Raw genomic sequence first — 18,480 nt, forward strand, 5'->3', positions numbered from 1 at the left:
GATATTATGAACAATCTCAAGGAACTCTTTGGTCATCGTGATAGGGCTTCTAGACAAGAAGCTATGAGAAAGATAATGAACCACCATGCAGAGGGTACCTGTAAGGGATCATATCCTAAAGATGATGGCTTATCCGAACGAGATAAGATCCTTGGAGGAGAAATTGATGGGAAACCCAGATCGATATGATCCTCCAAACGCTACCTAGAAGTTTTGAGCACTGAACTATAATATGAATAAGAGGATTTATTCATTAGGGAAACTACTGAGACAGAAGAAGGATTATTTCGTCACAATTCTCAAATTCACTATCTTTGAAAATGGTTCTACTTTTAAACCGAGAGGAAAGAAGAAGAAGAAACAAGTGGTTCAAGAAAGAAAGTGAATAAATCTCAGTGTAAAGATTTGAAGGGAAGCCGAAGGGCAAGTGCTTCATCCGCAAGCAGTCAGAAGGCGGACTGTCCTCGTAAGAACCAAAACAAAGGTATATCTCATGCTCTAGTTGTTGAAACATGTTTAGCGGTGTTATCTACCAAGACCTGGTGTGTAGATACAGGAGCCACTGATCATGTCTGCAATTCCTTGCAGGGGTTCCAAGAAACCCGACGACTATCTGAAGGGGAGATTACCGTCTACATGGGCAATGCTACTAAGGTGGCAGCTGTTGCAGTGGGAGACGTCTACTTATCTTTTAGTAGAAATAAAAATTTGGTTTTAAGAAATTGTCTTTATGTACGCAATTTTAGAAAGAATTTAATTTCAGTTTCTAAACTGTTTTTAGATGGATATTCAGTTTCTTTCAGTAACGATGTAGTTATTAAAAGAAATAAAGTGATTATCTGTTCTGGTGCATTAGTTGGCAATTTGTATACTTTAAATCCAATTTCTTCCACAAAGCAAAACATGGAAATTTATAATTCATCTTCTAACTCAAATAAGAGAAAAGAACCTTCAGAAATGAACCAAGCATATCTTTGGCATCTAAGGCTTGGTCATATTAACTTAAGTAGAATTCAGAGGCTTATAGCCGATGGACTTTTGGGTTTATTAGAGTTGGAAAATTTTCCAACTTGTGAATCTTGCTTGGAAGGTAAAATGACCAAGAGGCCTTTTAAGGCCAAGGGGTATAGAGCCAAAGAAGTGTTAGAATTGGTTCATTCTGATTTGTGTGGTCCTATGTCTGTCCAGGCAAGAGGTGGTTTTGAATATTTTGTCTCTTTTATAGATGATTATTCAAGATATGGATATATTTACCTAATGCGCCGCAAGTCCGAGTGTTTTGATAAGTTCAAAGAATACAAGGCTGATGTGGAGAAACGATTAGGTAAAAGTATCAAGACACTACGATCTGATCGTGGTGGCGAATACCTCTTAGGAGAATTTAGGAATTACTTATCAGAGGCCGGGATTCAATCCCAATTGTCTGCACCTGGAACACCCCAACAGAATGATGTAGCAGAACGAAGGAATAGGACTCTTATGGAGATGGTTAGATCGATGATGAGTTATTCAGAATTACCAAATTCATTTTGGGGATATGCTCTGGAAACAGCAGTATACGTTCTGAACTTAGTACCTTCTAAATCAGTTTCTTCTACTCCCACAAAATGGTGGAATGGGCGAAAGCCCAGTCTAAGACATATTCGGATTTGGGGTAGTCCAGCACATGTGCTGAAACCAGATAAGTTAGAATCTCGTACTGAAGTTCGCGTGTTTGTAGGATATCCCAAAGGAACGAAAGGTGGTTTATTTTATAGTCCTAAAGACCAAGGTCATTGTTAGCACCAATGCCCGCTTTTAGAAGAAGACTATATAATGGATCACAAGCCCGAGTAAAGTTGTTTTAGAAGAACTTAGAGAGGACATGTCTACTTCAGTGACAGGACAAGATGAAGTACCACAAGAGACCGCAACACGTGTCACACATGATACACAACCACGGTGCCTCGTCGTAGTGGGAGGGTTGTAAGGCAACCTGATAGATTCATGTTTTTGGGAGAGTCTTCGGACTTGATCCCGGGTAAACATGAACCTGATCCACGAACATATGATGAAGCACTCCAAGATATAGATGCAGCATCTTGGCAAAAGGCAATGAATTCTGAAATAGAGTCTATGTACTCTAATAAGGTCTGGGAGCTTGTAGAACCACCTGATGGTATAAAAGTCGTTGGATGCAAGTGGATCTACAAAAGGAAAAGAGGGACAGATGGGAAGGTAGAAACCTTCAAAGCTAGGCTTGTTGCGAAAGGGTACACTCAGAAAGAGGGAATCGATTATGAGGAAACCTTTTCACCGGTAGCCATGCTTAAGTCTATCCGGATACTCTTATCCATTACTGCCATATGGATTATGAGATTTGACAAATGGATGTCAAGACAGCTTTCCTTAATGGAAGTCTTGAAGAGAACATCCATATGAAGCAACCAGAAGGGTTCATTGAAAAAGGCAAAGAGCATCTAGTGTGCAAGCTCAATCGGTCCATTTATGGACTAAAGCAAGCTTCAAGATCTTGGAACATCCGGTTTAATGAAGTAATCCAGTCATATGGATTTATTCAAAGTCCGGATGAATCTTGTGTATATAAGAAGTGTAACGGAAACGTGGTGGTATTTCTTGTACTATACGTAGATGATATTTTGTTAATTGGCAACAATGTCAAGGTATTATCAAACGTAAGGGTATGGTTATCCAAACAATTTGATATGAAAGACTTAGGAGATTGTGCACACATTCTTGGGATCAAAGTTATAAGGGATCGTAAGAAAAGAATGTTGTGTCTGTCCCAAGCTTCATATATAGATACAATTCTTGCTCGTTTTAGCATGCAGGATTCCAAGAAAGGTTTCTTACCTTTTAGACATGGAGTAGCTCTATCTAAAGAGATGTCTCCAAAGACATCAAAAGAGATAGAGGACATGAAAGCAGTTCCTTATTCTTCGGCTGTAGGAAGCCTAATGTATGCAATGCTATGTACGAGACCTGATATCTGTTTTGCCGTGGGCATGGTCAGCAGATATCAAAGTAACCCTGGACAAGGACATTGGACTGCGGTAAAGCATATATTAAAGTACCTGAGAAGGACTAGAGATTATATGCTAGTTTACCAAGCAGATGATCTGCTCCCTGTGGGTTACACGGATTCAGATTTCCAATCAGATAGGGATAACAGTAAGTCTACATCAGGCTATGTGTTTACTTTAGGAGGTGGAGCCATTTCATGGAGGAGTGTTAAGCAGAAATGCGTTTCGGACTCAAGCATGGAAGCTGAGTATGTAGCAGCCTCTGAGGCAGCTAAAGAAGCAGTATGACTCAGGAACTTTCTAATGGACTTAGATGTGATTCCTGGTTTGCCCAAAATCATCACAATTTATTGTGATAATAGCGGTGCAGTTGCAAACTCGAAGGAACCACGAGCCCATAAGGCAAGTAAACATATAGAGCGCAAGTACCACCTGATACGAGATATTGTGAAGCGAGGAGAAGTTGTCATCGCCAAGATTGCATCAGCGGATAACCTGGCAGATCCTTTCACTAAGGCCCTTCCGGCGAAAGCTTTCGATCGGCATGTGGAGGGAATGGGAATCAGATGTATGGTAGAAGATATGGCAGCTTAGTCATTAGTATAAGTGGGAGATTGTTGGAGTGTATACTGAAAGCCTAAGCTTTGTAAACATTCATTATGAATAAAGAATCACATTTGGTCAAATTGTCTACATTTGTTTGTAGTTGTTCATTTAATTTATATTGTAGATAACATAGTATGTGGTGTCACATACAGAAGATGATGTTATCAGTACCTTATAAATTATAAACAGTAGCTCACGACTAAAATGGAAAGGAACAAACCATTAGAAGGTCGTGTAATTAGGTATTAGTTTATCTTGACTATATAATTACACTAGTACACTCAGAGTGTATTGAGTAGGACCATTAGAGGTCGTTTCTTTTATACTGACTTTATAAAGGAACAAAGACCTCAGTTATTATGGAAGTGTGTGCTCTTAATCCTAATATAATAACAAGCACATATGTTTGATATTTATTTCTTTAATTTATCAATGGGTGAGATTTAGTTCGATGAATCAATAAACCCGATAAGTTGGGAAATGATATCACTTATAGTGTGTGTTGTTGATTATAGAAGGAAACTGTGTCCTAGAGATACTAGGTTGATAATGTCCCCAAGAGGAGCTCATAAGGATTGTCATGTTAAACCCTGCAGGTGGACTTAGTCCGACATGACGATAAGGTTGAGTGGTACTACTCTTGGACTTAGATATTAATTAAATGAGTTGTCAGTAACTCACTTAATTAGTGGACATTCGATATCTTAAACACATGGAGACTAACACACTCATAATAAGAAGGAGCCCAAAAATGTAATTTGGGATTGGTGCGGTAGTTCAATGATAGTTCTCTAGTGGAATGAATTATCATTGATAAAATTAAGTTGTGTGTTCGGGGCCACGGATGCTTAATTTTATCGGAGAACAAAACCAATTCCTCCTCTCGGTCTCTATCGTAGCCTCTTATTTATAGAGTTCTATACCCACCTATACCCACCTTCTATACCCACCCATAAGGGGCCGGCCAAGCTAGCTTGGGAACCAAGCTAGGGCCTAGGTATATTTTGGGTGGCCGGCCCTAGCTTGAACCCAAGCTAGTGGGGGCCGGCCAAATTAAATTAAAAAATAAATTTAATTTTAATTTTTATTATTATGTGGAAGATATAATTTAAAGAGAATTAAAATTAAAATATCTCTCTTGTAAAAGATCTACAAAAGATTAAAGAAAGAGATTAGATCTCTTTCCTTATTTATAGATTGGAGAGATGTTTTATTTTCTCTTTAAAATTATTCACATGTTAATAAAATTAAAATTATAGAAATTTCCTTTTATTAACCATGAAGAGATTTTTAAAGAGAAATTTTATTTTTTAAAATTTCCGGAAACAAATTAGGAAGTTTTAATTTGTTGATTGAAACTCTCCTAATTTGCTCCTTTTGATTGTGGCCGGCCATTACAAGTTGATTGGGAAATTTTATTTTATTTTTCTCAATTAATTCATGTCAAGGAAAATTAAGGAAATTTTATTGTAATTAAATTTCCTAATTTGCCTAGGCCAAGGAATATAAAAGAAGGGGTGAGGGTGCCTTCAAGAGACACAACATCTATTATTTCTCTCCCTCTTTTGTTCCTTGGTGTGGCCGGCCATCATCTCCTTTTCTTCCTCTTGTGGTGGCCGAACCTCTCCCTCTCCCTTGGAGCTCTTGTGGTGGCCGGATACTACTTGGAGAAGAAGAAGAAGAAGGAGAGAAAGCTAGCATCTCTTGGAGCTTGGTTAGTATTTTGGTTTTCCTCCTTGGTGAAGTTTTTCCTTTGTGGCCGAACCTTGCTTGGAGGAGAAGAAGGTGGTTGGTGGTTTCTCATCTTGGTAGATCGTTGCCCACACAACGTCCGAGGTTAGAAGAGGAATACGGTAGAAGATCAAGAGGTCTTTCTAGAAGGTATAACTAGTAGTTTTTCCTTTTCCGCATCATGCTAGTTATTTATGGAAATAATACCAAATACAAGAGGCTTACGTTCTAGAATTTCGAATACGTTTTTCGAAGTTGTGTTCTTTTGTTTTTCTTTTCCTTGTGATTTGATTGCTCTCTTTGGTTAACCTAAAGTTATTTTAGGAAATTAAATATTATCTTTCTATAAAAGGTTTTGTCTAGTCGGTGGTGGTTGCTCCCATATCCAAGAAGGTCATGTGCCTCGCCACGTCAGTACTGGGAACCAATTATGGAAATTAATATTTAATGGAATTAATAACTTAAGGAGACTTGGGTCGAACGTGTTAAGTTCCGCAGGAGATCCAAGTCAAAACCTAAAAGAACAAATAGATTAAGTTTTGGATCAAACGTGTTAAGTTCCGCAGGCGATCCAAAATTTAATTTAAAAGAACACATGGTAGCTAGGAAAAGGTTCAAACCTTTGTACAAAATTTTTGTACAGTGGAACCTATAGGTTTTCCGAGTAGCAACCAACAGATACAAAGTTCAAAAGTCTTTGAGATAGCTCAAAGTTAACTCAGCTTTGTATCACTTTGTTCAATGATGAATGCTATCACTAGAAAAGCTTCATCAAGGTTTTTCAAATCAATTTTAAAATGATTTTAAACCCTTTATTTTAGGATCACAATCTTAGGGCTAAATGTACATGACTTGTACACAAGCTTTCCCTATGATCCTCATTTCGAGTTAGGCTCATCTAGGTACAAGAACTATGCACCTTGATCCTAACTCATAATCCTAATATCTCACACACATCTAAAGTGTATCAAACAGTCCAACAATCAAGGTTACATGATTTATAGGAAAAGGTCCAACCAAGTTCCCTTGGTTGGAATATATGAGTAAGATCTAGGAACCAAATACACATGAATTATGTAATGGTCTTCCCCATACTCAATTGATGTCTCTTCAACCTAATTATTCAAGGGATGCATGATACATTTTGAATAATTTGGTTGATCCTAGCATCTCACCCCATTTCTAGCAAACAAAAATATTTTGTTAAACCTTATAGTTTGTGTGAGATGTCCCCAAGTTGCCCAAATTAATTTCCCAATTTTTCTTGTTGTTTTAACTGTCCTCATTGATCATGATGATGTCCGAATGGTCTATTGAGCCAAACACATTCCCAATTCTCTCCTCAAATGACTAAATTCATTTTCCGGAAGAGGTTTGGTGAAAATATCGGCTAGGTTTGACTTTGACTCAACATATGTGAGCTCAATGTCTCCCCTAGCTACATGATCTCTAATGAAGTGATGACGCACTTCAATATGTTTGGTTCTTGAATGATGGACAGGATTTTTCGTTAGGTTTATTGTGCTAATGTTGTCACATAACACTTGCACTCCCTTATACGAAAGTCCATAATCTTCTAGGGTGTGGATCATCCACAACAATTGTGATACACTCTCTCCCATGGCAATGTATTCAGCCTCGGTCGTGGAGAGAGCAACACAATGTTGCTTCCGACTTGACCAACTAACCAATGATGATCCTAAGGCAACCCCCACTAGTGCTTTTCCGATCCAATTTGCATCCAGCATAATCGGAGTCGGTATAACCTATCAAGTCCAAAGACTCAGTACGAGGGTACCAAAGACCTACTCTAATTGTGCCCTTGAGATATCTTATAATTCTCTTAACTGCAGTTAAATGAGATTCCTTAGCACAAACTTGATATCTAGCGCACATGCCCACAGCAAAAAGTATGTCCGGTCGACTAGCTGTGAGATATAGAAGACTACCGATCATGCTTCTATATTGCGTTAGATCAACTGGTTTCCCACTCTCATCATTGTCCAGACGAGTGTTTGTCGCCATTGGAGTGGACACTTCCTTAGAGTCACTCATTTTGAATTTCTTGAGCATCTCTTGAGTGTATTTTGTCTAATGGACATAAATGTCATCTCGAGTTTGTTTAATTTCAAGTCCAAGGAAGAATGTCAATTCTCTCACCAGACTCATCTCAAACTCACTTTCCATGTGAGTGATAAATTCATTCAAATAGCCCTTGTTGTTTGAGCCACAAATTATGTCATCGACATATACTTGGGCTACAAAGATGTTTTCACCATCTCTACGTAGAAATAGTGTTGGGTCTATTTGGCCTCTCACAAAACCCTTTTCTAGTAGGTAAGTTGACAACCTTTCGTACCAAGCTCGTGGTGCTTGTTTAAGCCCATAAAGTGCTTTCTTGAGCTTGTACACGTGGTTTGGAGCTTCGGTATTCACAAACCCCGGTGGTTGTTCAACATAGACCTCTTCTTTGATGAATCCGTTTAAGAAGGCCGATTTAACGTCCATTTGATAGAGCTTGAAACCTCTATGTGCAGCAAAAACTAGCATCAAACGAATGGACTCTAATCGTGCCACGGGAGCATAAGTCTCATCATAATCAAGGCCTTCGACTTGACTATAGCCCTTGGCTACGAGTCTCGCCTTGTTCCTTACGACTTCTCCCTTTTGGTTTAACTTATTTTTGAAGACCCATTTAGTTCCAATAATGGTGGTCTTCTTAGGTCTAGGAACTAAGTCCCACACTTGGCTCCTTTCAAATTGACCTAACTCATCTTGCATAGATAAGATCCAATCAGGATCGTGCAATGCCTCATCAACTATTTTTGGTTCAAACTCTGATACCACTTGTTGGGATCTTAGATGGCTAGAGGGGGGTGAATAGCCTCTTAAAAACTTAAACACAACTTTCTATAAAGAAACTTGTTAGCACAGCGGAATTAGGAAACTAAAACAAAGAGGAAACAAGCACACTAGCACACGGATTTACGAGGTTCGGGGATAACTTGCCCCTACTCCTCGGCGTGTCCGTAAGGTGGACGAGCCCTTGATCTTCGGTAGATCACACCCCGGATGACTCCGGCTAATGAAGCTCTCCTTCTCGGTGGAGAAACCTCTCCACAAAGTCTTCGAACAGATTTAAAATGAAGCACACAAGACTTACAGATCACAGTGGCTCAAAAGAAATCGAAGTAAGCTCACAGCCACGAAGATGATGAAGACAGAGTCCAGGAACACAGCAAGCTCTCAATCGAAAAACACACAGCTATTCACTTGCTTCTTGTTTTCTTGTTCTCTTCTTCTTTCCAGCATACACTGCTTCTTATGTCTCTGCATTCGATCAGCCTGCACCGGATCGCTGCCAACCTGCACCGAATCCCTGCTGCAAGCTACGGCGTCGCCAATCGCTTCTCTTCCTCTTCTGATTCTCTGAGCTCACACCAATAGAACCACAGTCTTCACTGGTGCCTCTGAGCTCGAACCAATCACCAGGAGTTAAGCCAATCGCCACCTGATCCCTGCCAGAAACACAGCCAATCGCTGCTTCAAATGCATTTGACGCAGAGAAAGCAGTGGAAAGATCCTTTGTCTCATTCCTTTGATGAGGCTTAATTTGAAACTAAGCACTGGTATGGTATCTGCAACCTGCATCTTCAAAAGACTGACAGCAGAAGGTTAAACAAGGATGGGCAAAAATAAGTGCGAATCAGAAAACATCAGAGAAAGCGCATGCACAATGAACTTAACTGTGGATCGGTCAGTAGACCGATCACAGACCCCTGGACCGATCAGACAACAGCCTGATCGGTCTGGGGCTGGTCTGATCGGTCGTGACGACCGATTAGATTGGATGTGGATCGGTCCATAGACCGATCCAACGCTCTTTTTCTTCTGCGACCTTTTTCTCCTGATCGGTCTACAGACCGATCAGTAACTCTCACAGAAAGCTACTGATCGGTTACTGATTGGTCACCAGACCGATCAGTCAACCAGCGTATCACTGGATCGGTCACCAGACTAATCGCTACCGGGCTACCGAGCTACCGAGCTGCCGAGCTGCCGAGCTACCAAGCTACCGAGCTACCGAGCTACCGAGCTGCCGAGCTGCCGAGCTACCGAGCTACCGGGCTACCGAGCTACCGGGCTACCGGGCTCTCTCCGACTTCATCCGGTTCAGAGAACGAGCTACCGAGCCCTTTCCGACTTCACATGCCAAGCTTCCATACTTGGACTTCTCCCGTGCCAAGCTCCCTGCTTGGACTTCTCCGTGCCAAGTCTCCATACCTGGACTTTTCCCGTGCCAAGCTCCCTGCTTGGACTTTTCTGTGCCAAGTCTCCATACTTGGACTTTTCCCGTGCCAAGCTCCCTGCTTGGACTTTTCCGTGCCAAATCTCCATACTTGGACTTTTCTCGTGCCAAGCTCCCTGCTTGGACTTTTCCGTGCCAAGTCTCCATACTTGGACTTTTCTCGTGCCAAGCTCCTTGCTTGGACTTTTCCGTACCAAGTCTCCATACTTGGACTTTTCCCGTGCCAAGCTCCTTGCTTGGACTTTTCCGTGTCAAGTCTCCATACTTGGACTTTTCCGAATCAGGTCAACTCAAGTCGGGTCAACCAGGTCAATCTTGACCAAAGGTTGCACCCACAATCTCCCAAGTTTGTATTCTGTCAAACATCAGAATAGAACTTTTCTATTCTCGTCAAACATCATAATAGAACTTTTCTATTCTCGTCAAACATCAAAATACAATTCGAGTCAGGTCAACTCGAGTCGAGTCAACCAGGTCAACCTTGACATAAGGTTGCACCAACAGTAGAGTCTTCTTCCAATCAACACTAAAGTCACGTTCCCAGCTAGTCGTTTTCTCAGTTTTCGGACAAGATCAAACTGAATAAAGAGATTGAATTACACAGTAATCGATTGTTGGTGATTTATAGGTTTGACTATTATTTTATCACGTTAGGTGATTAAAAACTGTTGCTAAATGATTATCTTAGTCTGTGTATAGATTTATACTATCTTCGTATATAAAACCTAAAGAGTCATATATATAACACGTAGACATGAATATTATTTATAATTAATTATTTTAGTGAATATTAAAATTAATTATTTTAGAATTAGAATTAATTAATTAATTATTAATTTTGAAATATTAGAAGTCATTATAAATCAAGAGTAAATATAGATTTATTTAATTCAAAGAATTAATAATTCGATTGCATAATTGATTTGTGTATATACAGGTAACTGATCTGTGAATGCACATAAATGATTGCATGATTGATTTGTACATGCATGTAACTGACTTGTGAATGTTACGTAATTGATTATATTAATTAAATGCACATAATTAAATGATTATATTTGTGCATGCACGTTATTGATATGTGCAAGCATATAATTGATTTGTGAATCGGTACGATAGTGAGTGACAATGAGAGATATTTTAGAAGGAAAGAAGCTTGTGAGAGTTGGGTGAAGAGAAAAGTAATATTGCTTTCAAAAGGTTTTATCAATTTGATCCAAGAGATTATCATCTAATAGATTATGTCGAGTTCATGATTTAGTATTCTTGGATATGAGGAGTCACATGTGAGACTCTGATTTATTTGTGATATTATTCACGTTCATCAATGACTACAAGGTATATTTCATTTTATATCATTGCGCTTAAAAATTATATGTACCACGAAACAATCTATATTTTATGAAAAAATCTGATTTATTTATAAATATTCTATTGCGTTGGATAATAATAGTGGTATCAAATAAAGTTTCATGGTTGGATCATATAGATTGAAATCTCTTCTCAAATTTTTATGGAATTGATATTTCTACAGATTTCAATGGAATTTTTATTTCTCTATTTCAAATTACATACCTTAACATTTCACTTTGCAAGTTAAATAATTCAAGAGCAATTTTAGTATTGTTGAATTATTTGATTATTTACATAATTGCTAAAGAGATTAGAATTATATGGTCAATTGTTAATGAAAATTTCTTATAACATTTTGACTAATATCATATGATTATATTAACATGCAACAAATTTCTAATGTCTATTTGTTTTAAAATGTTATGAGAATTATTTTGAATAATAAATCAAGAATCAAGACATAATGAAAAATTATACCGAAGAACATGATTATTTCAAAATTAATGGAGATAAATCCTATAATGTATCTTTTTTCAATCTGTAAATGATTTATTGTCTACCAAAATTAAATCCTTCATCAGCGTCTTCACCTACGCAGAGCCCGTGTGGCACTGCACTGCCGCCACGTGCTCCTCCTTCGGCTCCACCCCTTGCGGCCTCCCTCCCAGCTCGTGGGCTTGGGACTTCCCCATTGTGTCTTTTGGTTCTGATTCATTTTGATACTGACTTTGAAACGACAGCTTGGTGTTTTACCCCAGCTCAGACCATTAAATTGGTATTTTAACCTTCAACACAGACAAGGATGGCCAGGTATCTCGTGCAGAGAGGATCACTTTTTTAATGATCAAAGGATGTGTCACTCAATCATTCATTCCAAATAAAAATTATAATTTGATGAGGACGATGAACTCAGAAAATGATCACAACAATTTATGGCCGGATCGTAATTACGATCCGATCGTAAATACGAATAGCACATCCCCTAAATCACAAAAAGTGATCCAAGAAATCGTACTTCAAGAGAAGGTACAGAGTTGTGTTGTAAGTGTTTGGTCTTAAAATTGAGTGCTTGGGAAGTGGGTCAAAATGGCACTCAGTTTTAAAGATTATGCTCACGAAAAGGGCTTGGGGTCAAACAACTCGTAGTATCAAAAGTAGGAGTTCGGAGGAAAGTAGAGCTACAAACGAGTCGAGTTGAGCTCAATAGTAAAAGACTAAAGCTCTGGATCAGTTCGTTATCCCTAAGCTCGAGTTCGGTTCAAGTTTGATTTGAGTTTTAGTTTTTAAACTCGAGCTCGACTCTAATAAAATTAAATAGCTCGAATTTGACTTGAGCTCGGTTCGAACAAAACTTGTTTAAAAATTAAACGAGCTTAGTTCAAATTTGTTGAAGATAATTAACTATAATAATTAATAATATATTATTATATTTATTATTTATGTAATATATATAATACGATAAATGAACTAAATACGAGTAAATTCAAGTTTAGCACGATAATATTTTAAGTTTGAAATTAGATTCGAGCTCGACTAAGTAACTTAATCGAATGAATTCGAATTTTTTTTTTTTAGTCAAGATCTGAATAACTCACAAATAACTTGATTTATTTATATCTTTATGAAAAAGGGAGTGAAGATTTAGAAGGAGACTAAGTGAAATAATAATATTCAATAATGACTTGAGTTAATATTCCTTACCAATGAAGCATTATCGAGAGGGGAGATTGTTAAATTGTTGGAAAAAGTAATAATAATGGTTGGCGACCATTGCATCAGAAGAATAATAATGTCGCAATGAACACAAAACCATCTTCTCTTTCAATCCATTATTTTTTATTTCTACATCTCTCAATCTCACTTTAAGTATGGGAGGAGACTTGCGTCGACAAAATCGACGCCGTCTAATCTAACTACACGGTGTACTTCACTGGAAATCATTTAACGAGAACACTAGGGACTGACTACTATCAATGTCCAAGAAATATTTATTTGATCGTTGCGATCGGTTAGAAGAGAATTTGAATAGTTTGTCAAAAAAATATATATATAATTTTTTTTAAATTTTCTTAAACTAATATTTACATAAATTAAGAAAGTAATAAATTAAAAATTGAAAAGACGAGGTACACAAAGATTTATTTGATTACAACTGGGGAGGTTGTTAATCCAAGGAAAATGTCGCGCTAGAATATCTCCTTCAGGCGGAGAAGCCTCTTACAGTAATGACAGCGCATAAAGAAAGAAGCTAAACTACAACTGGAAGCGCACAAATATTGGAATTACAATTTCTGAGTTGATGAAAAGCTTCTGGACCAATGCTGTATTTATAGTCTTGGTCAGAGTACCCCGAAAGGGTTCCGGGCGCCCTGGGGGATAAAACTTTATCCCCCAACGTTCAGATCGCGATTGACGCGATCTGGTCAAAAAGTCAACTCTGGACGCCCAGAAGGGTTCCGGGTGCCCCGGTTGGGAAAGTCAACCCCATTGACTTTTTCAACTCGGGTCTTCTGCTCCAGCTCCGTTCGCCTCAGACCGAGTCTTCCGCTCGCTTGGGTGATCTCTGCCATCTGAAATAGGGCTCATCCGAACCCAACTTCCGGTCTTCTCGAGCAGGCTTCCGCTCCGGCTTCTCGTCCCTCAGAATCGCTACGTGATTCTTTCTCGTCCGCCAGCGTACTCATCCGCAGTCTTCGTCCCTCTGTCGCACCCCGTGCCGACCTTCTCGCTAGTTGCGTCTCTTGCTCCTCGAGCAGTCTTCCGCTCCGGCTTCTCATCCCTCAGAACCACCGCACGCTTCATTCTCGTCCGCCGATATACTCTTCCGCAGCGCCTCATCCTTCGGACTCACCGCGTGTCGTCCTTCTCCCTAGTTGCGTCTTCCGCTCGACTACATGTGCTCTTAAGCTCCTGTACACTTAGACACAAAATTAAAAACACACAGGACCTAACTTAACTTGTAGATCACACCAAAACAACCTTAGGGTTCCAACAATCTCTCACTTTTTGATGTGAGTAATCCAAGTTAAGATAGGGAAAATAGACATAAAAAAATAAACTAACTAATTTTGTAATAAAATGCAAAAAAGATAGAAAATTTAAATTTTATTCGACCTCCCCCTAGACTTATACTTTTCCTTCTCACCCTTTGATCACATACAAAATGGGGTTCAGAAAAAATCTAAGGATTAAAAAAAATTTCTAACTTTCTTAACAAAGATTCTAAATTGAATAAATTCTAAGTTAGAAAATTTACAATAATTTTCAGCAAAAATATTCTAAGTTAAAAAAAAAACTTTAAGTAAGAGATTTTTTTTAAAAAAAATTCAGACTTACGAAATTTTCGAAATTTTGTAAAAATATTTTTGAAAAATTTTCTAAGTAAAGATTTAAGCATAAATTTTTAATTTCAAAAAGACTTTTAACTTTTAAGTAAAAGTTTTACGCACAAAGAAAATTTCTAAAAAAATTTGTAAAATTTTAAAAAAAATGTTTAAAATTTTTTTAAAGCATTATTAAATTTCCACCTTAATGCTTTTATCAGAAAGTTAATTAAACATTTTTATTTCAATATTTTGGCTTCGAGGTCGTGGCGAGGCACTAGGCCTTCTTGGTTATTGGAACAACAACCACTTTCTTAGACAAAGTCTTATAAAGAAATTTTAATGTCTAATTTTCTCGCTAAAAACTCTAAATCTAATTAGTTCAAGTTCAAGTCAGACAGGACTTTAAAACCCAATATAGGTTCCAGTCTACTGAATTGACTAGGAATTTCTTAAGGGCATTTTTCTTTGAAATATTTCTAATATGTGCCTTATGATATCGAAAATACCAATTTAAATTGTTCTATTTGCTAAAATATGATTTATTTGAACATGCATGATTTTTTAGACTATCTATTTGCATTTTCAAATTATTATTTTTTGATTTCAATTTTCTATTTTCTAATTTTGATTTGTCTAAGCTTCTAGAGGGCAAGATTTAGCTAATATTACTTTTAAATTTTTATTTTCTTTTTCTAATTTACAACAATCTTTTGTTAATAATTTAACGAATTTAAAGAGTTTATCGGGAGGAAGAGATCGTACCTGACTTACATTATCGATCTCGTTGTCCGTGTCTCCCCCTGAACTACTGTTATCTTCCGACGTGGCTCCCCCTTCATCGATGCTCTCGATGCTCATTTCAGAAGAGCTTGACTCGCAGTCGACATCTTGATGACTCGCCATTAAAGCGAGCCCGGAGAACGCCTCGACTTCCGATTCGGATGATATATCGTCCCACGTCGCCTTTAGAGCCTTACGCTTTTGGATAGGCTTTTTACCTTTATATTTGTCCTTGTTCTTTAGCTTGGGGCAGTTGTCTTTGACGTGCCCTTCTTCATCGCAGTGGTAGTAGCGGATCATCCTTTTCTTTTTATCCTGCGGATGGTTAAAGGTTCTAGATTTACAAAGTTTTTTAAATCGTTTTACCATCATTACCATTTTCTCGTCGTCGAGAGAAGACTCTGACTCAGGTTCGTCTCTCGATGCTTTGAGGGCGACGTTGTTCTTGGGCTCCTTCGTACCTGCACATTTTGATTCGTGCACTTCAAATGTAGAAAAGAATTCTTCTAATGTAATTTTTTCTAAGTCTTTTGAAATATAAATGCATCTACTAGTGACGCACATTTTGAATTTCTAGGAAAGGAATTTAGTGCGTACCTTAGCGAATCTTGGTTACTTACCGTCTCTCCAAAATTTGAAAGTCCGGTGATGATTTCTTTTATCCTTGAGTGCAGATGCGCAACTGTCTCGTCTTCCCCAAGTCGCAGGCTGGTGAGCTGGTTGCGAAGTAAATCACGTTTTGCGAGCTTTGCTTCGGACATTCCTTCGTGCAGTTCAAGGAACTTCTCCCAAAGTTCCTTTGCATAGACGTAGTTGCCGATCCGGTTGACTTCTTATGGCGGAAGAATGCTTAACAGATGGTATTCTGCTTTACCGTTTGCCACATAGTCGGCTTGCTCCTTCTTCGTCCAATGGTATTTCTCCTTACCTTCCGGTGCTGTAAAACCGAACTCCATAATTAATATTAAATCAAAATCAGTTTTAAAGAATGCCTGCATTCGCTTTTTTCAGCTAGCGAATTCCCTTTCGAACTTCGGCGGGTAGATGCTTGGTCCGACCATTATATCGTTGCTTCGTTCGGCGGTTAGTCCTCCTGAAGTGCCTTGGCTCTGATACTACTTGTTGGACCGTTACAGCCGGCTAGAAGGGGGGTTGAATAGTCTGCCAAAAAAAAAGCACAACCTTTCTCGAACTTTCTTAAACTAACACTCGCATAAATTAAGAAAACAATAAATTAAAAACTGAAAAGACGAGGCACACAAAAATTTACTTGGTTACAACCGGGGAAGTTGTTAATCCAAGGAAGATGTCTTACTAGAATATCTCCTTCAGGCGGAGAAGTCTCTTACAGCAATGACAGCGCAAAAAGAAAGAAGCGAAACTACAACTGGAAGCGCACAAGTAGTGGAATTACAATTTCTGAGTTGATGAAAAGCTTCTGAACCAATGCGGTATTTATAGCCTTGGTCGGGGCGCCCCGAAGGGGTTCCGGGCGCCCTGGGGGGATAAAATTTTATCCCCCAACGTTTAGATCGCGATTGACACGATCTGATCAAAAAGTCAACTTCGGGCGCCCAGAAGGGTTCCGGGTGCCCCGGAGGGGTCCGGGCGCCCCGGATAGTTCCGAGTGCCCCGGTTGGGAAAGTCAACCCTGTTGACTTTTTCAGCCCGGGTCATCTTCTCCGGCTCCGTTCGCCTTAGACCGAGTCTTCCTCTCGTTTGGGTGGTCTCTGTCATCCAGAATAGGGCTCACCCGAACCCAACTTCCGGTCTTCTCGAACAGGCTTCCGCTCCGGCTTCTCGTCCCTCGGAATCGTCGCGTGCTTCCTTCTCATCCACCAATGTACTCATCTGTAGTCTTCGTCCCTCGGTCGCACCCCGTGCCGACCTTCTCGCTAGCTGCGTCTCTTGCTCCTCGAGCAGTCTTCCGCTCCAGCTTCTCGTCCCTTGGAACCACCGCACGCTTCCTTCTCATCCGCCGGTGTACTCTGTTGGTCCCTTTGGAGGTCGGCAAGAGGGGAGGGGTGAATTGCCCTACAAAATAAAACTCGAACTTTTCTCAGATTTCAACTATATAATGAACACTTGTAATAAATAAATAAAAGAGACTAAGTAAAGAAAAGCAGACACCAGAGTTTTACTTGGTTTGCAATCAGGGGATTGCTAATCCAAGGAATGTAAGCGCACTATCTGATTCTCCTCTGGGCGGAGTAGCCTCTTTACAACGTTGACAGCACAAATGAAAAGAATAGAATTGAAAGCACAGAAGGAATTGATTACAAGTGAAATTTAAAGATCTGTGCAAACCAGTGCTATATTTATAGCACTGGTCGGGGCACCCCGAAGGGGTTCCGGGCGCCTTGGGGGGATAAAACTTTATCCCCCAACGTTCAGATCGAGTTTGACTCGATCTGGTCAAAAACTTCGGTCCGGGCGCCCCGGACCCCAAAAGTCAACTCTGGTTGACTTTTTCCGTCCGGTCGCTCCGCTTCGGTTCAGCTCGTCTCGGTCCGAGTCTTCTGTTCCGGCTCCACTAGCTTGGGTGATCTCGGCCATCCGGAATAGGGCTCACCCGAACCCATGTTCCGGCCTTCTCCTCGAGCAGCCTTCCTTCCCGGTTTCTCGTCCCTCGAACGCCGCGCACGTTCTTCTCATCCACCGGTGTACTCTTCCGCGGTCACCTCGTCTCTCGGACGCACCGAGCCCGTCGGCTCTCTCCCGTGCCGTCCTTCTTGCTAGCCGCGTCTTCCGCTCGACTTCCTGTGTTCCTAAGCTCTTGCACACTTAGACACAAGGGTTAAACAAACGCAGGACCTAACTTAGCTTGTTTGATCACATCAAAACACCTTGGGGTTCCAACATACTCTTCCACAGCGCCTCGTCCCTCGGACGCACCGCGTGCCATCCTTCTCGCTAGCTGTAAAATACCGAAAAAGGACGAATAACCATAAGGGAATTTTTCAAAATTTTTAGAAATTTTTCGGAGCTCGTATGGCTTAGGTTACGAGGATAAATATTGGGTCACGGAAAGCCTATTTAGGCTACCCCGTTTTAACGAGGAAAAGTCAAATTTTTCCTTTTCTTTTATTTCTTTTTCTTTTTCTATTTTTTTTCTTTCCTCCGTTTTCTCCTCCCGTGTGCCTGTGCCCTAACCTCTTCCCTGCGCCTTCTCCTCTCACACCGATCTCTGCTCTAACCGCACACGGTGGTTTCTCCTTCCCGAGCATACAAAACTGTGCATGATCACTTCTCGCTTCTTATTCTTCTTCTTCTTCTTCTCCCAAACTCCTTCCCCTCTTCTAATCTGCGCGTCGACGCTGACCGCCGTGCCCTAATTTCCTCGTCCCCTTCT

Source organism: Zingiber officinale, chromosome 2B (assembly GCF_018446385.1).
Source record: "Zingiber officinale cultivar Zhangliang chromosome 2B, Zo_v1.1, whole genome shotgun sequence".
NCBI lineage: Eukaryota > Viridiplantae > Streptophyta > Magnoliopsida > Zingiberales > Zingiberaceae > Zingiber > Zingiber officinale.